At 39.5% G+C, this 21,745-nt stretch overlaps 1 protein-coding gene and 1 long non-coding RNA gene across 6 annotated transcripts in view; one reads left to right on the top strand and one right to left on the bottom strand.

The window, feature by feature from the left end:
* LOC135255382 (uncharacterized) overlaps positions 1 to 21,745 on the top strand; it is a 184,364-nt gene that overhangs the window by 67,956 nt on the left and 94,663 nt on the right. The gene's annotated exons all lie outside the window — the stretch shown is intronic.
* Positions 1 to 21,745, bottom strand: part of sema6d (semaphorin 6D) — a 76,508-nt gene that overhangs the window by 48,279 nt on the left and 6,484 nt on the right. The window contains exon 2 of the mRNA XM_064336473.1: positions 4,361 to 4,457. The gene's annotated coding sequence lies outside the window, so the exon portion shown is untranslated. The remainder of the gene's footprint in view (positions 1 to 4,360; positions 4,458 to 21,745) is intronic.

The raw sequence follows: 21,745 nt of genomic DNA, 5'->3' as shown, positions 1-21,745 counted from the left end.
GAATTAAAAAATAAAGAAAACATTATTTTATTCATTGCAATACTTCTGCCATGGATAATGGTGGAGTTTTATTTAAATTAATTTAACACAACTTAATTTAACATGGAAGGATCAGAGAAGTTAAACCCTCCAATTTGAGACCCATGAAATGTGCTTGTGCCATTCTGATGCACTCACTCATGAGCCAGCTACTGTTTTCACACTACAGGCCACACAATACTAAAGGGGAGTCGGTGCAGTTTTGAGGAGAAGCATATCTTTCCTGATGACAGCTGGTAGTCTGTGAGTGCCTGGTGTTTTGCAGGGAGGAGATAATGCAGTGTTAACCTGAAGAACTCTGGCCACCTGTGAACTTACCCCACCCTGGGAAGGCAAAGCTAATCCTGACACGTGTCCTGACACTGCAGACTCCCATGTCATCATAGTGGGCTCCTGACATATTGCAGGCCAAAACATTTTTCAAATATTTACATTATAGGGCCTAGCCTGTGCTTGTGGTTCTCGGTCAGTGCCAGGCTGAACTCCATATTTTATGAAGAATCATTAATACTGCTCTGATAATGGGATTTGAATCTTCATATTTTCACTCAGAAAATTATTTGTGCAGCTGCTTATTGCCAAATGGTATTTAGTGGGCCAGTTCTGTCATTAACATTTAAACATGAGTAAAATGATCCAAATGGCTGTGCTTTTGAAGTTCATAAAATTCGGCAGCATTTACACATTCTATTAAAATGCTCATTAAATTAAGAGCCTTCTTTGCAGTACTGATAATGCAGATTCAGCAAACAGGTCTGGAGTTCTGCTCCTTTCAGGAAGCTTGTGAATTAGAATGCCTCGTCAAAGACATTCAATAAGAGGTCAAATTGCTGCAACAAAATATTTCATTGTACTCTGCCTTACTGAACGCTGCTCTGACATACTGGGAGACTTTCTGCGACTAGCGAGCAGTTAGAATACACTTCAGTACTGCAATAGGATGCCAGCCACAACCTCTGTTTTAAATGAAATAACAGTGACTTAACTGCCAAGCATAATACCACAATCCTCATTTGTGCTGTTTACCCACATATCCCTCGCTCACTCCTTAAACTTGTCTTATATCCACTTGTTTTAACACTTCCAAATTGGCAGTCCCCTTGCTCTTCAATTCTCTCAGGGCTGCCTCCTGCTGCCTTGCATTCAACACTAACGACACACTGTGGCACTTGGGTTCTTTGGCAAGCCACAATGTCGTCATTTTGAATCTTGAGGAATCCTCATTTTAATTATTAATTTGGCCACCCACTTAATGTTGTCCAACCAAAAATCCATTTGAAGTCAAAGGAGAAACCACTCCAACTGCAGCAGTAGAACAAGACTGACCTTCTCCAATCTCATCATCTTTTTTGCAACCAGACTATGAGAATTATGTATGCTTGCACCCTGTTACTGAACACCAGAGCAGTCAGTCAGGCCAAGTGAGGTATACTAAGTAGGCCTGGTGTTGAACAATGTGTGATTTATTGGACCCAGCTAATTCTTTGAATGAGTTTCCTATTGTTTGTGCGTGTCAGTTGCGCTGAAAATCCAGCTGTATCACTAGCTGAGTCCTGAATCCACCTCGCTGTATTTAATTACTCAACTTCAGTGATCTACCCAGACATTTAAAGTATAGACTATTGAGTGCTATGACCTGCTTTCCACATGCCATTGAGGATGTATTGAGAACATGATACAGGGGCACCTTTTGATGTTGATACCATCTTCCCACAGTCTGGCAACCCCGGTGCGTTTTTCACTGCTGAATGAGTTTACATCAAGTTACTTTTAATTGTGTCATCAGACATGCCTGAGATCCAATAGCTCTGCATTAATGTGAGACAATGGCTGGGTTTAATGACGCCATGATTTCTCAGAAATGGATAGAATGTGAAATTGAAACAGGATGTGTGGAGGGGTGGTGGGGGTGGAAGAGGGGGGTGGGGTGATGCTCTTCTCCATCTGTCCTTACAGTGATTGGCAGAGAATGTCTCCAAAGAATACGTTTTATATTGCAGTTCAAAGCTTTGGAAATGAATGTGGGTGTTATAGAAGTTGTTCTAAGAAGAAATTAATAATTTCAGAAATATCAGATTAAAATCTTTAAAAACGAATCAAATATAACAGGGTGTTTGTTCTTTGCTTTGTTTGTGCTGACCTGACAGTTTACATTGAAATTAAAATAGCAATGAAAGTGTTTTCTAGGACTAACAATATGATTCATATGCTCGGGTCTGAAATGCACTTTCAGATCTCTGTTCATTCCTTCACGGCAGTTCAGCACTTGCTTAGTAGAAGTCCTGTGAACATTGTCTCGTCTGATTAATTTCACAGCAGACTTATTTACCATTTTACATGTTCTCACTTTAGTTCTGTAAGTTTACACAGGGATAACAAATAACTCTGTTACCAGCAAGTTCAGCTTTCATACAAGCAGTAGTCCAAAACGAGTATATTTACTTTTTTGCGATTGGAAACACACCACTGGCCATCCATTCCATTATAGTGAAAGGAGTTAATAAGGCTTTTATGAACCATAAATCTTTCATGAGTGTCATTATAAAAGAGCAGTGCAGGGAAACACACACCGCCATCTGGAGTATGATGGTCTATCAAAACAAAATTGCAAAATGAAATTTTGATTAACTTTATTAGAAAACCCAGATCTAATTTATATGGCCATTCATCAGGCTTTTCTCCATGACTGCTTTGGACTAACAAAACTTTAATAAGTTATGAATACAGAAGTGTGGTGAGGTCCCAGACAACAAGAAACAAGATGCCAATAGACACCCCAAAGTAAACTGTCTGCTTCTTTGTTTATGGTTATAGGGATGTTTAAGTTTGCCCTCTGTATATATATATATATATATATATATACACTTTACAAGGACAAAAGTATGTGGACACCCCTTCTAATTAGTGGGTAAACCTACTTTAGACTCCCATTGCTAACAACTGCATAAAATCAAGCATACAGCCATGCAATCTCCATAGACAAACATTGGAAGTAGAATGGGTTGTACTGAATAGCTTAGTGACTTTCAACATGGCACTGTCATAGGACGCCACCTTTCCAACAAGTAAGTTTGTCAAATTTCTGCCCTGCTAGAGCTGCCCCAGTCAACCGCCGGGTTCTGAAGTGCGTAGCGTGTAAAAATCATCTGTCCTCGTTGCAACACTGACTACCAATTTCAAGTCTGCCTCTGAAACATCAGCACAAGAACTGTTCGTCAAGAGCTTCATGAAATGGGTTTCCATGGCCGAGCAGCCGCACATAAGCCGAAATGCATTCACTGGAGTGATGAATAATGCTTCACTATCTGGCAGTCTGATGGACGAATCTGGGTTTGGTGGATACCAAGAGAACGCTACCTGCCCCAATGCACAGTGGGAACTGTAAAGTTTGACGTGGGTGGAATTAAGGTCTGGGGCTTTTTTTCATGGTTTGGGCTAGGCACCTTAGTTCCAGTGATAGGAAATCTTACTGCTAGGGCATACAATTACATTCTAGAGAATCGTGAGCGTCCAACTTTGTGGCAACAGTTTGGGGAAGGCCCTTTCCTGTTCCAGCATGACAATGCCCCCGTGCACAAAGCGAGGTCCATAAACAAATGGTTTTCTGAGTTTGGTGGGCAAGAACTTGACTGGACAGCACAGAGCCCTGACCTCAACCCAATAAACACCTTTGGGATGAATTGGAAATGCTGACTACGAGCCAGGCCTTATCGCCCAACATCAGTGCCCGACCTCACTAATGCTCTTGTGGCGGAATGGAAGTAAATCCCTGCCACCATGTTACAAAATCTAGTGGAAAGTCTTCCCAGAAGAGTGGGAGCTGTCATAGCAGCAAAGGGGTGGACCAACTCCATATTAATTCCTATGGTTATGGAATGAGATGTTCAGCAAGCAAATATGGGTGTGATGTGTATATGTGTGAATATATACAATGTTTAAATGTACAAATCTATGATATTGGGCAAATTTGCAAATAATCTGTGATTTTTGTCTGTATTTTCCAATTAATATTTTGTTCACTGTACCTATGACAGTCAATTATGTGTTGTCAATTTATAATGGAATATGAATTACCACAAAGATATATGAGTTCTCCATCATGATACATGTGGGTGACTCTCTCATATGTTGCAACCATTATACAAAGAAATTTAACTATAACTGCACTTCCTTTATTTAAAATTAGGTTATGGTGCTGAATTATCTTTATATGCTTGCCAGGAAACATTCTGCCTTTAAATATGTGCTTTCGGTTAAACATCCAAATTACATTGGAAATGTCGCACGCAGTAAAAATTGACTGGAGTAATATTCTCCTTACCTTTATGAACAACAGCAGTGATCTCCACTCATTTCAGTCCTGGGAAGTTGACAGTATATGTCAACATTGTTGAAGATTTGAAATGCGTTCAAGAATCCTGCAAAGAAAGAAAGAACAGTCATCAGAATTTCAGAAGTAGAAAGTCTGTCATTTTTAACAGTCTAATTATTTGTATGACATGATCATGATCTTGCTTCATGAGAGGATGTTAAAAAAATCACATTTAAGAAATTCAAGTGAAATATCTCTCTCTCTCTCTCTCTCTCCCCCCCCCCCCTCTCTCTCTCTCTATATATATATATATATATATATATATATGCAGTGCTCATCAACTCAAACATTTCACTCCAAACTTCTCTTGACCTATGTGACTTATTTTAATCTACAATTGTATATGCAATGTGCCTCTGAGGAGCTGGAATATATGTGAAGATTAATGAACCCAATTTGCAAAAGTGACCTTTTTACTGCCAAACTGTGAAGGTGGTAAGCCTCTTAATGTTCCCATTTTAAAATCCTGTTATACACCAGCCCGTTTAGATAAGTATAAACAACCACATCAGAACTTATAAAGCACATAAATTAAACAGATTCGAGTAAATAGCGCAGTAGATTTTAAATTAAATGGAGAGACAAAAATAATGATATGATGAATTTTGCTCTACAGATTACAAAAAGGATTGGTGGCCTTCTTTCACAAAATGAAATGCTCTATCCCATCAGGATTAATAATGGAATCATAAAATTGCTGGAGAAATGAGGCATTTTTAAATTTTATATAGTGGATTGTTTACTGCTATATCTGTTATATCTGCTGGAATTGGCTTGATGAAGGCAATCATTTGCTTTGAACAAGCACCCTCACTGGCTCTTGTACCTCCCCTTTCCAAGAGAACATTTCTAGGTATTCTAGAAGGTAAGTCTAAAATTCTTATTTTATTTTACAGCCATTAAAATGTCATATAGCATATTATTTCCATCAGGATGAAGCACTTTGAAAGGAAAGCCAGGGCACAGGAGGACACAATGTGAGCTGATAAAGTCAGGGCAGTAATTTGGCATGTGAGATAACCGAGTGAAAATAAGCAAGCAGGTTATTTCTTTTGAAACTGACATTGTCAGAGAGAGCGATTATTGAGCTCATATTATACACAAAATGTATGTTATTTTAAGCCTGGGGTAAAAACATCAGATACATTTTGCACAGCACTTTGATAAGAGGATCCACTGGAGAAAGAGTCTGTAGTGCTGTTGCTGGCTTGTCCACAGAATAGGCGTGCCTGTATCCATCACAATGTTTCTTTTGTCCCGCTCTTGATGTGAGGCTTGTCAGTGTTTTGCCTCTGTGCGTGACAGTAGCCTGTCCCCAAGCCTTTTTGTGGCAGGCCTGTGTTATATCATACTAAACTGAACATGTGTATTACGCACTCCGCTTCTTTACCCGCCCCCCCTTCCCCTTCACCCGACATTGTAATGTAAGGCCTTTCCCATCCCCAGGTAATCAGTATTACTTTAGCCTTTTGTTTTTCCAAAGATCCCCACACGCATAAACAGTCTCACACATCAATATCTCTTGTGCAGAAAAAACTACTTTATATTTGTCTTTGATATAAATAGGACTCAGACTAACCAATAATTTTGCCAGTGTTTTGAATGCACCATCAAAAACCCAACAAATGTATTCATGGTGTTACATGAATAATGCAAAAGGTTTGTCAGGGACAGCATAACAACAACAACAGTAAATATAATAAACAGAGGTAACAAAAAAAAAAAAAATCAATTGATACTTGCTGTACATTCTCTGACATTAAAATTGCATAGCTGGTTGTGCAGTTATTGTGAATCCTTTGCAGTTGCAGCCTTTGACATTGAAATGAATGCTCTGTTTGTACAAAACCCTACCGGAGTGACATCATCTAAATCTAACCGCAAACAACCATTCAATGCACTGGGCTCCATTAAAAAGGTGACCTCAGCCTGACCCTCATGTGCACAAATTAGTGTGCACTTCAGTATAATGTAGATAGTCCTTTCTTATTGATTATATGATGTTCAGGCCTCATACGGTTAAAGACTGCAGATGAAGAATTAGAATTAGACACTAGCATTTTAGCTGCATTTAGAATTGTGTGAAGTTCAGAAAAAATAGCTTATTAAATATTTTGGTGGTAAGATAATCTGTTTGGGTCTGCATATTCTAATTTCATGTAATTAGTTACAATCCTCTTTTTTTCAAATGATCCACTTTCAATCAAAAGCTCTGCAATCAAAACATTTATTCATTACTGCAGTGAGATGAATGCCTTTAATGGCCTCTAATAAATTGAATTAGAGTCATTTCAGATCAAAAGTTATATAAAATAGAATGACTACGTGCATTTAAATTACAAACACATCACCACCAACAGCAACAAAACAAGACTCAGGTTTCAATGCACTAGTTACACCAGTACATAATATTGCTTTTATAATTCAATTCAAGATCTAATTCGCTCAGATTATGACAGATTTGGTCATTAATTAAAAAAGAATGTAGGATCCAATAATATACATTTAAATATACAGCACGCACACACACACACACACACACACACATATATGTATGTATATATGTATATATATATATATATATATATATATATATATATATATATATGTGTGGTCATGTGCAGGAGGCCCATCTCCCCAGCCCTTGGATAGCTACTTTTAAGCATCAGAAGCTGTTGCATAGCAACAAAGGGGTCAGGGGAAAAGTGCAGGCTAATTTATGTGTGTGGTCAGTTTTGTTCTGTGTTCAGTCAGTCTTGCTGCAGTAATGGCAGCTGTGATGGGAAAACTCTGTCAAATAATAAATTTGTACAGTGTTTTATTAGGTCAGAAATGCATTACTCAGTGGACAGTGAAAAACAACAAATTTAGGCAACAGTTGTCTGAATTTCCTAATGCAAAAAAAATATGTTTAACACAATTTCTTGATATAAATTTAAGAATGAAATCCATTGCCTTCGTATTTGAGATGGTAACAGTAAGCGAGATCTGCATTCGCAAGTAAGAATTAAGAATTGGCTGCTTTTCAAAATAAGAAGAAAAAAGGCAGCATTCCACGTAAATGTTGAAGGAAAGCTGTTTTTACTACTGCGGGCCAAGCCTCGGAGAAGAATGGGCCCCAAAAGAGCCGAATCCACTCTGCGCATGATCTCCGTAACCCCCTGTCTGCAGGCAGTTAAATTTGGGTGACAATTTCACGGCTCTCCTTTCAGTGGCTAATGAAAGGAAGCAGATTCCTTCCTGGTTGCTCAAGTTCGAGCGGAGAGAGGGGGGTATCATGGGAAAATCCGAACCTTTGGCATCCTCAGTGAGATACTCAAACGGATACCTCTCTACGCCGGGCATTAGCGCTTTGCAAACACAGGCCTGAGTAAACCGTGTGAAATCCACAGAACTGGGTTCATGGCTCATCTTGGAGATTAGGAAAAAGGGGGGGGGGGGTCTTATTCAGTCCATTCTGGAGGCCTGACGCACACCATTTTGAATGTTTGCTTTTTCTCACATAATGTGTACATGCATTGTCCTACTTATGTGGCCTGACCTTGCCAGATGCAGTGTGTGTATAAAACCCCCTTTCCTTAATGGGACAAGTGGCCTCATAGGCTGGGGCGGCACTATGCCATCAACAGGCCAGCGATGATGCAAAACTTACTGCTGCATGCCAAGACACCCAAGGTGTGAGCCAAAGAAAATAATGCCAGTTGCCACCAGCATAATGCAGCACTGTGCACTAAACTAAGTTTATTTATTTGCTTTGACCCAGTCTAATTTCAAATTGAAGTTATATGTAGTTAACTTTGCATTTTTGCAACATCAAATGCCATTTCAAGATGTAAGTATGGTGTAAATACACTAACATCTGGGAACAAACATTATTTTCCTTGTGTTATAGAATAAGGCTTCATTGCTCATTAACCTTTGTGGGATGAGCTTGTTTTGTTGAAAATTAATATTTTTTGGAATATGGACGTAATACAAGAGACAATTACCTCAATGCTTTTTTGCATTGAAGTAATTGTCTTCTGTATTGGGTTAATATTTTTAGAAATATGGATGTAATATAGAAGACAATTACTTCAATGCTTTTTTGTTTGGTTTATTATTACCTTTGTAGCTCAGGTTGTGTGACTCTTTTCATGTTTTCCTGGCAGGGCGTATTGGTCTTTAAACAGAAAAGATTCATGGCCACAACATCAAACAGGAGACACAGCTGGTATGTCGTGGGCGTGTGGGGTACAGTAGCCCTGGCCTTTGTGCTCTCTTTTATTCGGTCTCAGTCAGCCTTGTCCATTTGATTGTGATCCAGGCCTGCTCTGAACTGTCGCAAAGCCAGATCCAACCGCAAAACAAAAGTTCTGATAGTCTCGCCATTGAAGGGCGACGGAGGGAAAGCACTCAAGTCTGTAGGAACTAATAAGCAGCTCATTTGGCAAGCTCACGCCTTCCTGCAGATGAAAAGAGTGGAAACATAAGACCAGCCACAGAGGGAGGCACTGAAGTCTTAACTACGGTGCCACAACTACTCTACAACTGTACAGCAGTCCATTATCCTCACCAGTGCCCAGCATTTCAATAAGCAGTCAGCAAAAAGCACAGAACAACACCACCTTTATTCAAGTCACAGCCATATACAAGACGATTAGCTTCGGAGTGCTGAAAAGCCACCTACCTTGTATTAATGGTAAATATATGTTATACCTGTGGGTATCATTATTGAATAGGTGGAATATTTGTACATATTGCTTGTATTATTTGTGCATACTGGTGGGTATGAATATTTATGAGAATGTGTATACATTTTGAAAATATGGGCTACATTCATTTTAATATATAAGAAATGGAGAAAGACTGTGATGCAATTTTGTTTTCAGTCTTTTTTTTTTTGCCACAGCCTCAAAGCATGGTGGAGAATTTTTTTTCCAAATGTGACCTATTACAGAAGTTTATTGCTTTCACAACCTTACTTCATGAGGGCAATATTTACACACAGCCATAACGCAGTCATCTTCTCTGCCAAAGAGCCGTGCTGAATAACCCAAATAAATCACATTTTACCTGCCTAATGCAGTTCTGTGCGAATAACCTAATAAGTAGCCAAGGCAACACTGATCCAAAACTACAGAAGCTAAATCTTAGAGCTGATTTTCTGTACGCAGGGTGACTGGTGTATTTTTGTGCAAGGCCTTTGCTGAAAACCCAAGGGACGTTTTCCTTTTGGTGTGCTAGACTGGGGGGAGGGGGGGCACACTGGGGATTGGATGGGGTGGGGTGGGGACCTGGGAGGGTGATTCTTAAGGCCATAGTGCTCCTTATCCTCGTATGTCAGGCCTCAACAAAGACATTCTGAATGCCAAGCAAATCATAGCTACTGGTTCTTTGGGTTAAGAAAAAAGTAGCAAGCACAACCTGGCCTAATGGAACAACTCCGCCATTTTGTTTCCCTTAACTCTGGAGAATAAGGACAATCAGCTCAGGGAGGGGGGTGGGAGGGGACTTTAAACATGCTAATATCTGCATTTAAGCCCCATAAATGGTTAAAAAGCAAAGTCAAGCCTTCACGTACTTTTTGAAGGTCTGTCCTCAGGCCGCGTTGGTTCTTCAGCCTTTAGTAATATATGACACTGACACTTTAATCATGATTTTTTTATAATAATGTATAAAATAGAATTCTTTCAGAACAACATTTTCACACATTTTTTGTGCGCTCGCCCAGCTCCAAAGCTGGCAGCCTTTGATTTAATGGCCTTTGATTTTATGTGATCTCGCCTAATCAGTTGAGATTTGATCTGTAAAACCTATTGTTTCTAGTTGGAACCAACACAGTCACAGTCAAAATTTGATTCTGGACCTAGTGCATTAGCACACAAAGAGCTAGCGCTTTAAGCTAAATGCAGTTTCCCCTGGAAAACCCAGACTGTCAGAACTTTTCATAATAGTGAATTTACGAAATACAAAATAAATAAATTCAATTAAATGAATGAATAAATAAATGAATTAAAATTGCAGTCATCTTTTCCCATGGACATTTCTCTGAACAATGCAGAAGCAGATTACACATAAATATCAATGTGCAGTTTGTGCATGTGACTGATTTCACTATTTTAAAATACAGCAGAAAACGACACACTGACAAATTCTTCCAATTGAGGATGCTATGCTGGAAGAGCTAAACTCACTTATAACTTATTATATTATACATATACTAAAACAAATAAGACAAATATTTGACAATTTGTCAGCCTCCTTTACACTCTGCTAATAATAACTATGGCTGAAAATTCAATTTCATGTGCCTACTGTGCTTATAACAAGGGATTCAGAAATGTTTATCTTCATCCAGGCTGTCCACCCGAATTCCAGCAATTGTCCTCCAGGTGACCTTGTAGGCACGCTCAGTTCAGCAGCCATTCAGTAATCAGCACGACCAGCACGCAACTCATATTAGGAATGGTTCATTAGTGCAATCAGATAACACGGTTATGGATAAGTGTGGAGGAAGTGAAATAAGGACACACAAACAACACAAAGACCAAAGACAGAGTAAAGCAATATCCTGCTGGTACATTAAATACTGAAACCCTTCATTTCTTTTGCACATCTTGCAGCTTAACCTCTGACCATGGAACACATATTACAATAGATCAGCTGATGAAGACACAAAAACATGAGACATAAGTCTGAGCCAGAGAGGGGTGAGGGCAAAACAGCCGTCAGAAAGCAAAAGGAGAAAGAGCAGTGTGAAGAGACATGATAATTATCATTTGATAGAGGCATTAGTCAGTGAAAATGTTCTTATTGGAAAATATGGATCGCCTAAATCAAAAATTTTTTATATGTGGTTAATGTGGTAAAACGTGGTATTCTGTACTAATCAAAACATGTCAGGTTTTATTCAAGATTTGTGGCAATGGATATTACACCAAGGCCAAGGCTGGCACCAATGCATGGGCATTAGACATTCTTGGAAGTCATTAATGGTTTTGAGAAATTACTCTTTCATTACACAAATTGGCAGGAGTCTGATTGACCTCTTCTAGTGGTTTGAGAATAAGGAAGATAGAACTCACAAATTCTACAATAAAATGAGCAGCTAATTAATTTATATTGAGCTCTGGCACAGCAGATTCACCGCAAGCAGAGCAGTAAACTGTGATTGCAATAAAGATTCAACAAAGTAACAGAAGGGCTCAGAGAATATTGCAACCCCAATCAACTGAAAGATAATGTGATTCAATCAACCAGCTCACACATTTCTGAAGGCTGTCAGAACTTTTTTTTCTTTAACAAGTTTGGAGTCTGGATATAGATACCCTCCCACTTGATTTTGTTCCAGGCCAGATGAAGACTGTCACTCTGACAATCAAAGAACATGTTTAAGAAATTCCAAATATGTGACTACGTGGCAATTGAGTTATTAGGTAAGATGTCTGCTGCAATTAATTGAACAATTACTTGAAGCAGAGGCTCTAATGACCTTTGTTGGTAGAGTTTGGAAATATATATGAAATAACAACCTAAAATCTTCTCTATGTCCTCCTTTTGATGTATAAAATTCATTTAAGCTGTATACAGGTACCTATTTTATAGATATTTTGTTGTATTTCCAAATGTATCTTGAGGACGGGCTCCCAGGGATGGGTTCTTCAGTTGAAATAGGCTAATTGGTGATTTGGCATGCCTAGCCCAGTCATCCATTAGCCGCATCTGTGCTCTGACATTGCGAATCACTCACCGTACATTTCATTCCCCATTATAATGGAGAGGTTCGCAAAAACACTTGGGCAGTTTGCTGGTGAAATATTGTGCCTCCTGCCTTTTGCTGCTTCCCTTAACTTCTGCTGCTGGTTGACTTCTTCTGCTGAAGATGTATGACTAGTAGACCGGTTTAAGAGTCATGACCCCTGGTGGGCAGACATATTGAACATGTCTTAAGACTAACCAAAAAATAAATAACAGAAAACACAAAATGAAATAACAGCTTATACAACTATATAGGGAGGAATAATATACCTCTGTTAAACTAGTTTCAATAAATGAAATACAGAAGTGTTTATAATTCATAATTGATTTGTGTGAATCACCAAAGGTGAGTATTTGCTCATTGAAACCAGCAACAACTAGCCAATCAGTCTTACTCCTGGCATTTAATAGTAGTTTGCAGATTTTATCAGACTACAGAGGAAGTCTGTCAATCAGTGATATAACATTTTGACACATTGATCTGTTAATTAGCATGGAGCTTTACGTAAACACACAACTATACCAATTATTGTCATTTCATTTCAAAACAATTTCTCAGGGACTGACTGAAGTTTAATTATAATGTATTTTTAACTTTGATTGTGAGTAACTTAATGGAATTATTTTCAACATTTTACCTAGAATACCAAAATGTAGCCTGTATCCATAATAACAAAGCCTCAAATGTATGGTTTTATACACACACAAAAAATTCCAGATGAGTGTTGTTAGTACATTAACAAGCACTGTTCTTTACATTCCAAGGACTAATTTCCCAGTTTGCCAAATGCTTACTAAACAGTCAGACAATATGTGTGTCTATATTTATCTTGTGCCCTTGCCAGCTGAGATTTGTTTTGCTGGAAAGGCAGACAACAAAATTGTCTGATGCCCAGCTAAGTCACTGCAAAGGTCAGCTTTATATTACATTTAAAGTTATTGATAAATCGGAAAAGAAGTTTTGTTTTGTAACAACAGATCAATGATGTGGTTTCCAGAATATGGTTTGTGTGAAAGACAGAAGTGCTTGGCTATATGCAAACTCTGAGGTGGACTTCCAATATTCCTTCCCCTTCTACAAAAGCCCAAGTTCAAATTTGTTCTTTCAGAATTCATTTGGAATTGGACATGTATTGAAGTTACTATAATGTGTGTGTGTGTGTGAAGTCAAGTTTATTTGTATAGCACATATTCATACAATTGAATGCAATGTGTGTGTGGGGGCGGGGGCGGGGGTGGGGGGGGGTTGACGGTAGCTAGTTAATGAGGGTAACAGGTGTAAAATGTAGACACTATGTTTTAGCAGCTTCTGCCCATTAGATTTTCAGGCAGCTTGCTGGTGGTGAAGAGTAGGCCAGAGGCTGAAGATGGAGAGCTCACAAGGCCAAAGGGAGGAACTGCTCTCTGGTCGATGGTTGCTCTGCGAATCCCATTAAAACTTAATGAAACGGTTCACTGGGCTTCTCAGAAGTTGATCTCCTGTTCCTGTTTTCCATTGATATATCCCCCTGTACTTGCTTAGCTGTGTACTGAGAGCAATTACTCTATTTTTACATTTCTGTCCTTAAACTTGGACTGTGATTTATAGGTGGGAAAAACAAGTGAACAGATGAGAAGTGAGGGAGAATGTGTGATAATATTTCAAAACTGAAGACTGTCAGGTAGTCTGCAACATCTGTAATAAAGCAGATTATTTCCTTTGGAAGAGGAAATGGAATGATATTTCTGTACCTTTGATGCACATACTGTGTGTGTCTGTTTGCAGACTGATGGGTTTTGGTTAAAACCAGAAAGGGTGGGGTTTTGGTTAAAACCAGAAAGGGTGAAGTTCTGGTTGCAAATGGGTGTTAATCATTTATGAATATATTAACCTCAGTACTTCCTCTGCTGAGCTGTGCTGAAATAAAGAATGGATGCAGCATCCAGTCCCCTGGAATGAAAAATGTTGTTTATCATTTATTTACTGCACACACTGCCATTGCCTCAGGAAGTGAAGTTTAAGAGCAGTGTCAACAGACAAAGGATCGTACACTGAGCCATGCGCCAGGCCTTGCCTTTTCCCTCCAGGCTGAGGGCCATTTCCATTCATTCAACAGCAATATAATATCAAACCCAAGAAGATATACAATAACGTGCCATCACAATGGCAAGAGCTGTCCCAGCAGTCTCACTGAAGCTGAATATCAGCACACCTTATCACTATATCTCTTGGCTTAAAGTTGACTGACAATCTTAAATAAGATACAGGGTGTTGCTCTAAAAAACCTTTTGCTGTATAACATCACTGTATATTAATATACAACATTTCTACAGTGGATTGCTTGCCAGTATACCCACTGCAAACAGTAACATATGCTGTATGCACGTAATGCTGTGTTGCTGAAGATATTTAAATTTATTCTCTTTGGTTGGATGCCAGTGATGAGAAAATCATGGTACTTGTTTCTTTTTTCTTGTTCCTTTGTTGAGGTTGTTTTGATACATTTGAAATTTATTGCAAATTTAAATAATTAACCTTTTTAGAATGGATTTTCTTTCTTGATCCTTTTGCTTGATTAGATTTGTCTGAATTTGATTATTAGGATTATCATTGTGTTTCATCCTGTGATTGATGGGCTTCACTTCAATTATGGAATGATGGACTGTCAGAATAAAATGGGGGAATACAGTCATTGAATTTAAATTAGATTCCATAGCAGATTGACAGAAAAAAATTAATCCGGAAGAACATTAAGATGCTGCAACATTTTAAAATATTCATTTTGTATATATGCATATATTAATGAGAGAATTTACTATTGTAAGAACAGGCAATATCCTCATATCACCAAAATTTACTTGCAAAAAAATGCTTGTGAAAAAGAGGTGCATTTACAGTGGTGATAACTTTTGCAGAGGTGAAAATTTAAGCCACAACGACCACGACCTGTCACAATACTTTATTTAAACCTTGGCTTGGAGAAGCATGTTATGACTGTGAAAGAGAGGCTCTGTGCTAATTTGCATCTCCAGTACCATGGATTTGAATTGCATGTACATTGCGTGGACATATGTTTTTGTTGGGCGAGACAGAAGGCAGGTTTCCTCACAGACTGTCACTAAGTCTTCGGTGCTTTGGCTGCTAATGTGGAGCTGCTCCGTCGCTGCTGTGATTAAGGCTGACAACCCTTCCTTCTCATCTGTAATGAGTTTTGATCCCTGACCTGTCAACTTATGGTCTATGCCCTTGTGTGTCACATTTCTTTGAGAATAAAGGAGCAAAAGCAGGGAGGAGGGAAACAATGGTGGGGAATTAGGCCTCACTGAGAAAGGACTGCGTAGGACTCCTCTCAACGTGTTGCTGAATGTGAAAAAAGAGGGAATGGTGTCCTGAAAGAGAGTATTTATGCTTGCCTGAAAATACAGACTTAGAGGAGATGAGGCGGTAGTTTACAAGGACATTTTTAAGCACCAAAGATTGCTTGTTTCCATCTTTGTTTCAAAGTCCTAATCGAGAGGGGAAACATGATGTGAACTGAATTGGCAGTCTTAAAAACAATGTTTTTGGGAATGAGGAAATTAGAAATCATCATGCTTGATCAGACCCGGAATGAGAAAAGATGGAATCAGTGGTGGGGGACTGGCAAATCTCTGCATCTGATTTTTGCTTTACACAGTGGGGCCTTTGAAGACCAAAGAGAACAAATGTTTTTTTAGGGGGGTGGGGGTGGGGGAGTAAGTGTAATTCAAGGATGTTGTATTTTAATGGACTGTTTCAGGATAGATGATAAACACGATGGAGTTCTGGAGGACACTGTCTACGCAGTGAGCTAGCAAGGAAGTCGCATCCAAATGTGGGTCTGCGTGGCCTGGACGGCAGCAAATGATTTAATTTACTTAGTGAACTAATACAATTATGGGCACTGTAATTTACAAAGGATAACAGGATGCTCCCTGTGCTTAATGTTTTGTGTGATTAGATGTTTGATGCCTTTGGACCCATGGAGCCCCGAGAGGCGAGCATTTGTCATAATGTTCCCTTTTTTCGCAAATGCCATCTGTTACTCATAAACAGAATTTCCAGATAGCTGCTCTGTCCTCCTCTTAGGAATAGTTGACCAGTCGTTCCAAATTGTGTTAGATCTTAATTTCACATAAACCTTTTTTCTTAATGCTCTGAAATACAGTTGTCAGAATTAAAGGAGTAGCGTTATTAGAAAGACAACAGCTGATGAGCGGCATTCTTAATGCTAACGGAATAAGGCTGTGGGAGTGTGTGGATACAGTTCTGCGGAGGGCCTAGTTGCTGATCAGTTGCTGATCAGGTTATGAATCATGTGCAGCGGGGCCAATGTCTCTTTAGTGCTGGCCCTCTTTGTCAGAATATGAACCATGCCCATCTGCCCTGGTTTACTCCAGTCAGCAGCATGGGCTTTCGGGCTGATGGTCTCGTGGTAGCGATGTTAGAACTCTAAGCTTCCATCGTCCAAGGTCACATTCTGCATCAGCCCTGACCATGCGGTGGGGAATTACAGCACAGAGGCCTGAGTAATTAAAACTCCAAGACACCCAAACAGTTGATAGAGTCTGACACCACAAGCTGCTCTTTGGATCAGTGGCTTACTGACCCACAGGCGAGGAACCGCTGCTCCAGAGTGGCCGGAGGCAACCACCTGTCTTCAACTCAGGGGAGTCGTGAATGTGATGGCGAGAGAAAGGCATCACAGCAATCTCTGGGGGCAATGCACAAATTGTGCGTGACATTGGAAAAAACTTGATAACACTGACATTTGATGGGAAAGGTGTGCTTGCTTGTGGGGAGCGGGAGGTTGTTTGGTGTGATTTAAAGAAAAAGCACTGGAGAAAAAGCAGAGGAATGCATTTTCAGCCATTTGTGCTATCCAGAGAAAAGGGAAAGGAATGCCACTATTAGATGGCAACCGCTGCTAGCTATCATTTGCTTTTAAGGCTCTGGGCCTGTTCTGAGCAGAACAACAATCTTTTTCCAGTCAGATCTCACATATGTTATATTGCACATAAACTCTAGTGAACTTTTTTTAGAAAAAGTTCTCACATCTTGTTTTATAAATAAACAGGCTGAAATATCACAAACACTGCCAAATTAAACAAAAATGTATATTATTCCAATGATTTTCACATTGACTTACATGTTTTCAGAATGTACTTCAATTCCATATGCCCATTTTTTATAAACAGGAATGACTAAATATCACAATCACTGTGTCCCAAATGTGTAGTTATGGATTTGACACAAAGGTTCCTGAACATGAATGGTACGCTGGTACAGTTTTCATAAGTCTGTATAGTCAAGGTTCTGGTTGCAACAAACATCTTGGCACTGTTTAGGTTTGCGGATTTTGCGTGCTGTGCCCTTACTGTATCTCCCATGATGACCTGTGGAATAAGAAACCTGACTACCTGCTGCATTTTCCAGGGCGTGCATGTCAGCAGGTGGAGCACGCCATATGCTAACGATGTCCTGAATAGGCTCCTCTCCGCCACATCCTCAGGCTTGCCTTTCCAAGAGGAATGGGATTATACTTTAATTCTGACCAGACTCTCTAAAAATAGGTCAGCCAATTCCATGTAAAAAAAAATGCATGCCATTTGCTTGAGTTTAGCAGGTTATGTTACAATAAAAAAAGCTTCCAGTAGAGAGAGCTTTCTCACTTAAGAGACTACAGTTTATAGGGAAATATTCAGTGCCTTTGCTTGCAGTGTGCAGCCCTTGGATGGACGCCACTCTTTTCTGTGGCACGGAGGGGAGAACAAACATGGAGGAGAAGGCTCCCTTGGACAGCTGTACTTGGCTCACAATGCGGTGTTCTGTTTTCAAACTGTGCGTGCATTTAGTGTTTTGTTTCCCCTTGCGCCATGATTAAAGCTCACATTATTTGGATGAGGTCTGGGCCTCGCAGCTGAACTGCATGCACGATAGCATTGAGGAACACTGAACACTTGGAAGCTGGAGGGATGGCGGCTGTGGAGTTTTTTTTTTTTTTTTTCTGACAGGGGGGTTGGGGTAGTTAGAGGACCACAGGCCATTTCTGCTAATTTATTTCTGGAACACATTCATTTGGGCAGACTCACAAGAGAAATCAGCCTGCTTCTCTGCATTCCTGCTCCTAACTGTGGACGGCATCACAAAACCACAACCAAAGGCAGCTCAAATTATTCACAGTTGGCAGGCAGTTCTGAAAAGCCTCTGGACTGACAGAGCAGGGTTATTGAAATACTACAGCACTGAGAAGCTCTTTCAGTGGTGGCTAGTTCCCCTGAAACCAGACTTGCCACTTCTTCAAAAAAATTTTTTTTATTTTTTTGACATGTATACCTGCTTGCAGTTATAAAGACAGAAAATCGCCACCCTGTGGTGTTTAAAAAATCAGCCTCACTATAACTACAATTCAGGTCATCTTGTTAATGCTTGTAGGCAAAAAATGGAACCAAAACAAGCTTAATTTAATTAACTATGGAAAATTGGAGCTGTAGCTCAACTCAGATGCCAAATATGTCATTATATAAGATCATTCTTGAATAGTAATCAGTTTAAAACGTGATATTTTGGATAACAGTAGTCCCAGCAGTTTCTTTTTATTTTTATAATGGCTGAAGAATGTTTTTGATTATCTGGACATTAAGATGTACTCCATTACTCAAGTATGAAATGCATATTACAAGTTTAATTGTCCATAAAGGGCTTTGGGAAAATGGCCTGATGAGGACATTATTAAACATATAATTGTTCTTTAATTAGCATCTGTTGATGTCCTTTAGAACCATTTTACAATTTTTTAAATGGTCTATGAATGTAGAGTTTCAATTTAGCAATGTGATTAGCCAGTCTTTCCTAAGTGGTTTATCACTTAGTTATTCATGAAGTGCTCATCTCTAATAATGTCACAGCTTCTTCTGTAATGGAGAATGAAGAACAAATTAAGATCATTAAGTGATTTTTATCAGTCAAGTGCCAAGTAAAGGTACTTTTAAAATGGCAACAGGCAATAATCGTCTTTAAGGAAAGAAAAAGTGTTTGAATCAAGAAAGGTTAAATTAATTCAATCTTGGCCTCCTATTACAAAAGCTGCTTCAGTGACTCTGACGTTTAATCTAGGCAGATAAGTAAACGACTCTTTTGTTCCTCTCAGGCAAAGAAAAAGCGAACCGCCCTGCCAATCTACCCTCGGTGTGTACTGAACCTCTAATTTTGTAGCACCAGGTGCAGCAAAGTGGCTTGAGGAGAAGCAGGAGATGCAAGGCGACATTTGACATAGTGTTATTTTCAGTTGTGTTGCCAGGCCCAGTGACAGACATGGTGGATTGAGAAGGATTCGCGTAGGCCCCAACTACATTTCCGGGCTGGCAGATTAATGAGCTATTAGAGGCAGGCACTCTTCTCCGGGCAGTGGGGAAGTGGAAAGCTTCTCTGCCCAACAGCTGTTCACTACAGTGACCTGCACCTGCTACACGGGAAAATGTCACAGCCTCAAAAATCGATGCAGGTTTGCCCCTTGATCTCGTCTTGCTCTCAAATCAAACCCATTACAGGCGGAACCACAATACAGCCATTCAAAATAGATAGGGCTAATTTGGGCAGAGTCCAGCTCCCCACGGATAGGTCAATGTCTTTTTCCTTTCAATGTGGGAGCTAATTAGACTTAATTTTTCTCTTTGATGAGCCCACTTTGTAAAAACAGCCCATCCTGAACAAGGTGTGCTGAGCCCGGGGAAAGTCATCACAGTTAATAAATATATATATATATATATATATATATATATATATAAATAAAAACAACGAGTTGTGTAAATTTGTCCTGTAGTCTCTTGTGCTGGATCACATTCTGCCACTTCACTGTCGATCCTCCTCCTGCATCACATTCTTATCTCTTACCTTAATGGAAACGGTAATGAAAAATGGTTCCGTTTAATTGGATTTGCCGTGCTACGTAATGCATGTCCCCAATTATCTTGCGTTGTTATGTCATATTGCTTTGATGTGATGTGTTGAATGCCAAGGCCATTGTTAATGGCGTAGAATATAACAGCTCTGAGAAACATGTTGTCTGTTATTTCCAGCTTTTTTTTAGCCAGTTCAGTCACACACTTACTGATACACTGTTTTCACTGATTTTGCGATTTATGACAGTTAACCACACTATCAGTTGTTTGTAAGTAAAATTGTGCTTAAGAAGGAAGCGAAGGCTGAGCCTGTATGGTCTTAAGTGGGTCACCCAGTGGCAGCTTATTGGAATTAGTGTGAGTTGCAGGTGAAACGGGAGGATGCGGCTTAAGTGTGACATTATCTCAGGGGTTAAGGCCCCTTGGGCCGAGAAACCCCCGACACCATAAAAAAAATAGCGCAAAGCCATTAATGGAACTACTTGTGTGCTCGTGCTATGAATCACAAGAGTCAGAGAGTTTGGAGATTGGTTTGGAAGAGGTGCCCGCGTGCGTTTGCGTGTGAAACCTCGCAGATGGATTATGGCAAAGCAGGTTAGGGATAAGGTGGACTCTCGCCAGCCGCTGGTGGTGACAATGCCAGGCATGTTGTTAATCACCCCCGAGATAGAGCCAGCGTGCTCTCAGCTTATTGGTGAGCAGGCTGATCTAGAGAGCATGGTCAGGCTCCTGCATTCTCACCAGCACACATTTAATGGACTTGTACCCTTCTGCCATAAGTCGTTTGTCATAAACATGTAAAACATGGTCCACTCTGATCCCTGGATTCAATTTACATTTGCCCTTGACTTTTATTTGCAAATAAGCGTTGCTTTTTTCAATAAAAATCCGATTGGGTTTGGTGATTGGTGCACTTACTGACATGCGTTCGTGCCCAAAAAAAGTAACTCTTGCACTTCATTTTGATGAATGTTGATCACATCAAGGGATGAGTTTCAGTTCAAGACTTTTTTACACCATTATTCATAGGTAATCCGATCTTTTTTTCTGGCAGACCAAAGAGATACGTGATCAAGAACTGTTTTGTCGTACAATTTATCTATTTTCACTATTCTGTAATTAGTAGAGGTATTTTCTCCTACAGTGGGGTAGTACTACAGGTGATTTTTCAGCGCTGGTTGAGAGAGTTCCACAGAAATAATTTATCTCTGAGTCTGAACTATTCTTTTGTTATTTTTGTAATGATTGTGAAGTGATCCAGGACAATAGACTTTCTATTCAAGAGAAAACTCAAAAGCTTTATGATAAAGCTAATTTCTTGTCATCACTGTGTGACTTAGGAACGTACAATATTAAGTGCAAAGTCCATTCTGAAAGATGGTTTGCCTTGATACCACATTATAAAAGCTTGACAAAGATGGTTGGACATTGTTTCTATTTGCCGGTTTGAAAAGCTTTTTTATATAATCGTTCCATATTGTCGCTAATTTGGCTGTAGAAGCAGATGGCAAGTACAGTATGACAAAATAGTTTTACATGCAAAATGAGTCAGTGCAAGCAAATGTAACCTCAGCATGATTTGTTTCCCTTTTGCTTCCTTTGTTAGAACTAATTTTTTGGAAGGTGCCTTGAGCATAATAATTTTACAGTCTGCGTTTGCTGTTATTTAAGTGGCAACAAGAATGGTGACCCTAT

This window comes from Anguilla rostrata, chromosome 5 (assembly GCF_018555375.3).
Source record: "Anguilla rostrata isolate EN2019 chromosome 5, ASM1855537v3, whole genome shotgun sequence".
NCBI classification, from domain to species: domain Eukaryota; kingdom Metazoa; phylum Chordata; class Actinopteri; order Anguilliformes; family Anguillidae; genus Anguilla; species Anguilla rostrata.
The sequence above is the reverse complement of the archived record's forward strand: the minus strand, read 5'-3'. Positions and strand labels throughout refer to the sequence as shown.